Genomic DNA, 6,000 nt, shown 5'->3' with positions numbered 1-6,000 from the left:
TTTAATTTTATTAAATTTTAAGAAATTATTTGAGTTTTTTCGGATTTTAAAAATCGGGTTTGATTTTCTGAAAATATAAACTTTGATGATTTTTAAAAATTTATTTAAAGACCACGTGACAAAACTAAAAGTATATTCGGAGTCTACGAATTTTTCTGAGTTTTCTGGAATTTTTTCGAAATTTTTGGACCTCGTTTTCGGTCCAAGGCAGAGTAAAAATTCAAAATTTTATATTTCGAATCGAACCGGCCGAATCGGATCGGACCGATCGAATCGGACCGGCTCCCTTTTCTTCTTCTTTTTCTCCCGCGCGCGTCTCCTCCTCTTTCTCTCTTTCTCCCGTTTTCTCTCTCCTCCCGCCCCAGCCCGCCGGCCAGCCACCTCCTCTGCTACCCCAGCTCACCGGCGCGCTGCCTCACCCTATCCCCACGGCCGGCCGCCGCCCCAAACGGCCAGAAAACGAGCGCGAACGCCCCTCCCTTGCGCGTGCGACCGTTCGTCTTCCCGACCAAAATCCGGCCGATCCGACCACCAATCGGACCGGGTCTTGTGTCTAAACTCATCTACTCGTCGAGAGCTTTCCATAGACACCAAGAACACCGAAATCCATCGAGCGGTTTGTCCAATTTTTGCCCGGGAAGTTTTAGCCCATTTTGACTTTTGAGCTAAATTTCTCGCAAACTGTGAACCCCACGAGAAAACCGAGAGTACCAGAGTGCTCCACTCGTCGAGAGCTTCGCGGCGATATAAATTTCAAATTTTTCCGACACCGTTTTTCGGTGGGTCCCACGGAACTTCGCAGTATTTTTCCGAGCATTTAATGAGCTTAGAAAATTTCGTAAAATTTATGCATTAACCCCCGTGTTGTGGGCTTCGTGTAGGTATCTTCAATTCGTGGAAATTCGACAGTTGTCCGGGTCTGTGAATTTCCGGCCAGACAAACCGGCTACCGGAAAAAGTCTCCGAATTGAATCGAGGTTTTGGCTACCCCACCATTGTCAGATGTCCCGAGCGCGTCCCCGGAGTCAGAGTCGGCAAAGGTAAACCCGAACCTTGCTTTTTCATAATTTTCTAGTGCTTAAATAGGATTAAAAATTCATAAAATATTTGTGATAGTTCAGAAAATTATGATTCTTTTTGCAATAGCTTAGTAATATTGCTAAGGACCGCGGGGCAAAGTTTTAGAATTTTTAGAGCTTGTTTGGGCAATTTTTGCAAAAATGATCAATTATAAGGACTAAATTGAAATTTTACATATTGTGATGGATGACTGATTTGATGGGCCCAGGAGGGGCTGTGTGATGTGATTGAATTGTGGATATATGAGTTGCAAATATAGAAGTGTGTTTTGAGCCCTTTTGCAGGTTGGGTAGGTCCTAGGTATAGGGGAGACTCTGCCGGATTTTCGGCACGACTTAGGACGTATTTGGTCTTTTCTTAATTTGTATTGAGTCAATTGTATTAAATAATTGTAATGTAATTGTCAGGTGAGCCGGGACAGCCTTCTTCCTCCGCCCAGCCGCCACAGTAACCGTTGTCAAGTCTGTGAGTAAAATATTAATTTTAATTGTAATTTCACTATTATTATATGTTCAAGCATGTCCATGCATCACTTATATGTATGTATCTATGTAGATAAACTCTAGGCACGTTTTATATTGCATTCATAACTGTTAAAGTGCCATGGATGTTGTTGTGGTAATTTGGAGCAGTGTGCGTGCGTTGGCATGCGTGTGATGTGGTGTGGACTATGGATAGGACAGGTAGACACGGCTTGAGATCTTCGCTGGGACCCGATCCTTCGGGGTAGTCACGGCTTGAGTTCTTCGCTGGGACCCCGATTTGGTTTATTAAGCGAAAGTCCGGCTTAAGTTCTTCGCTGGCACCAGGTTGGATTTAAGAGAGCTGTATAGGGGATCAGCTCCCATATATTATGATTGATATTACTGGGTGTGTGAGTACTCTAAATTACCTTTTTGCTGTTATGATGTGAACTTGTTGCTGTTGTTGCATTTCACTCTACAGGATGCATTAGTTTTAGATAGTTATAGAGATTATGGTTAAAATTGATATTTTACTCTCTGAGTCGAACGCTCACTCCTGTTCAATATTTTTCCAGGCCATAGGAGGATATTTTTGAAGTTAACCTGCTTTTCTCCATCGCAGGTCGTTTTCTCATTGTTTGTGTAATTCTATAAACTTCTAAAATTTTCGCATGTGTTAGAAATGTTTATTTGATTTGTGTCTGTAATATAAATTGTTATTTTGGACCTGTAAACTTAATATTTCATGCATGTTTGATGGACTGGATGAGGGAGCTGAGCTCCCATATATTTTTATGATGATATGGGTATGTGGAGGGTGAGCTGAGCTCCCCAATTGATTATTTATTGTGTTTACAGGTCGAGTGAGTCAAAAACTCCCTGTTGAAAGGTCCATTTTATGGCCGGACTCTGTCCGGTTGATTTCTTGAAATTGGGCCCAAATGGGCTTTAGAGTTGGGTTAATGAATAGTTAGGCTTACTACGGGCCTCGAGGGCTTTAAGCTGGCCCAGGTCCTAGTGCCGGTCCGGCCCATAGGTTGGGTCGTGACAAATGTGGTATCAGAGCTTAGGCTCCAGATTCTTAGGGATTGATTGTCTAAAGTGTTGGGAAGAGTCTACTAGGAATCACATGCGGAAAAATAGGGTCCACATTCGTTTTGCATTGTCATTTTTGCTTCTAGTTTCTACTTCATATATTGTGTGTAAATATGAGTCTATAGAGCTATGTAATGAGTAATTTTGAATTTTGTGGGCTAATGCTGCTGAATTTCAGGATAATGCGTAAAAGCAGGAGAGTTGCCACTGCACCAGAACTAGATGTGCCTGACGAGGTGTCAGCACAGGATGAGGCGCCTGCCCCTAGGAGGCGGGGTAGGAGGCCTAGAGCTGCTCAAGTAGAAGAGCAGCTGCCAACAGTTCAGGATTAGTCTTTCATGGCACAGGGTCCCATGGACCCCATGGCAGCTACTCTAGCTGGTTTGCAGAGGACCATCGATATGATGGCGCAGTATATGGTCCATCCTCCACAGCAGTAGCAGTCCACCACACCAAGAGGGGAACCTTACAAACAGATCATAAATTTCAAGAAGTTGGTGCCTGGTACTTATGATGTGTCAGACGATGCATATCGGTTTTTGGATTCCTGCAGACAGGCAGGAACAGAATTGCAATTGACTGATAGAAGACTTATAGAGTGTATGCAGCATGTCATGGGGCTTATGCCTAGACAATGGATGAATGACTACATATTACCTCGGATGGAGGGTTTGTCGTGGACTCAGTTTGTGGAACTGTTCATCAACCGGTTTGTACCAGAAAGTTTCAGAGATCAAAAGCAGTGGGCCTTTGAGGCCTTAAGACAGAATGGCAGTGCAGTAGATGAATATGCTCTGCAATTTCGAATTGGCGGTATGCCCCTAAAGCAATTCTGGGTCTGGTTCAGGATCCTCCTTGGCACCTTGTGCACAGTGTGGAAGAGGACATTCAGGACCTTGTATGATGGGTTCAGGTGTATGCTTCAGGTGTGGCCAACTAGGTCACTTTGATAGGGAATGCCCCGTGTTCAGTGAGCCACAGATGGGGTCACAGGGTTCTGTTGCAAATGTTCCTCGCCAGTTGTATCCGGGTGCTTCTAGCATGGCAGGCAGTCAGTTCAGTGGCCAACAGGGCCGAGGACAAGGGGGACGTGGACTTGGAGGCAGATCAGGAGGTAGAAGTCAGTATCAGGGTTCTGCCACTCAGGGTAGGGATCAAGCTCGGGTTTTCACCCTGACCCATTAGGATGCTTAGGCTTCAAATGCAGTTGTGGCAGGTATTCTTCTGGTCTGTTCCTATGAGGCTCGTGTTTAATAAATCCGGGTGCTACGCACTCATTTGTCTCCCCTGTGTTTGCCATGAGGTTGGGTAGAAACCCTACAACTTTAGAATGCCCTTTGTCGGTAGTTACCCCACTTAGTGACAACATAAATGTAGATATGGTTTTTCCGGGTAGCCCAGTAGTAGTGGATGGAAAGATTCTCCCAGCAGACTTGGTTCCTCTACTAGTAATGGATTTCGATGTAATCTTGGGGATGGATTGTTTGGCAACTCATTATGCCACTTTAGACTGCAGGAACAAAAAGGTGTATTTCCACATACCCGGTGTGGAAGAGTTTAGCTTCGATGGTGACAGGAGCGTGGCTCCATATAACTTGGTGTCAGCAATTAGTGCTAGAAAAATATTGAGGCGTGGATGTCAAGGGTATTTGGCATTGGTGAGAGATACTTCTGTAGAAGGTGTCAACATGGAAAATATTCCTGTTGTCAGAGAATTCATGGATGTCTTCCCTGAAGAGCTTCCAGGGTTGCCACCGGAAAGGGAAATAGAATTCTGCATTGATATTGTGCCGGGTAGAAACCCCATATCAATGCCGCCTTACAGGATAGCGCCAGCAAAATTGAAGGAGCTAAAGGAGCAACTATAGGAGCTTTTGGACAAAGGTTTTATATGTCCGAGCACTTCACCCTGCTCCTGTTCTATTTGTGAGAAAGAAGGATGGGTCATTGAGGTTTTGCATTAACTATAGACAGCTGAACAAGGTGACTGTGAAGAATAAGTATCCACTTCCTTGGATCGACGATCTGTTTGATCAGCTCCAAGGGGCTAGATTCTTTTCCAAGATAGACCTGCGATCAGGCTACCATCAGTTGAGAATCAGGAATGAGGACGTGTCCAAAACGGCATTCAGGACAAGATATGGTCATTATGAGTTCTTGGTGATGTCTTTTGGACTCACTAATATACCAGCAGCCTTCATGGACTTGATGAATAGGGTGTTCAAGCCGTTTTTGGACCGTTTTGTCATTGCATTCATAGATGACATTTTGGTATACTCTCAGACCAAGGAAGAACACGTGTGGCACTTGAGAATGGTGTTGCAGACTTTGAGGGAGCACCAGCTATATGCCAAATTTTCAAAATTTGAATTTTGGCTAGAAAGCATCTCATTCTTGGGACACGTGGTTTATAGGGAAGGTATTCAAGTGGATCCCAAGAAAATTGAAGCTGTAACTGATTGGCTTAGGCCTACAACAGTCACTGAGGTGCGAAGTTTTCTGGGCTTAGCTGGCTACTATAGGCGTTTTGTGCAAGATTTTTCCAGGATAGCAGCTCCCTTAACTAAGTTAACTCGGAAGAATGTTCCATTCATTTGGACAGATGACTGTGAGAAGAGCTTCCAGAAGCTTAAGGAGTGTCTAACCACCGCCCCTGTGTTGACACTACCTATGAGTGGTGAAGGATACACCGTGTACTGTGACGCCTCCAGAGTTGGCCTAGGGTGTGTTTTGATGCAGAATGGAAAAGTAGTGGCTTATGCTTCAAGGCAGCTGAAGAGGCATGAGCAGAACTACCCCACCCATGATTTGGAAATGGCGGCTGTAGTCTTTGCACTAAAAATCTGGAGACACTACCTATATGGTGAAGTGTGCGAGATATACACCGACCACAAGAGTTTGAAGTACATCTTCCAATAGAGGGACTTAAACTTGAGACAGAGGAGATGGATGGAGCTTCTGAAAGACTATGATTGCACCATCCAGTACCACCCTGGGAAGGCCAATGTGGTAGCAGATGCTTTGAGCAGAAAATCTTCTGGCAGTTTGGCGCACATTTCAGTAGAGAAGAGACCGTTGATTCAGGCAGTACATGAGTTGATGGATCAAGGTTTAATCTTAGATCTTTCAAATGAGGGGGTATTATTGGCTCATTTTTCAGTGAGGCTAGACTTGCGAGACAGAGTTAGAGTTTCCCAGCATAGAGACCAACAATTGATGAAGATCATAGAAAGAGTACAGCAAGGTGAAGGTGGTGAGTTTGGATTTGCCAATGATAGCGCCCTAGTGCAAGGTTCTAGGATATGTGTGCCCGATGTGGACAATCTCAGAGATGAAATTATGCGAGAGGCACACTATACGC

The sequence above is a fragment of the Hevea brasiliensis genome, chromosome 2 (genome assembly GCF_030052815.1).
Source record: "Hevea brasiliensis isolate MT/VB/25A 57/8 chromosome 2, ASM3005281v1, whole genome shotgun sequence".
Lineage (NCBI taxonomy): Eukaryota > Viridiplantae > Streptophyta > Magnoliopsida > Malpighiales > Euphorbiaceae > Hevea > Hevea brasiliensis.
The sequence above is the reverse complement of the archived record's forward strand: the minus strand, read 5'-3'. Positions refer to the sequence as shown.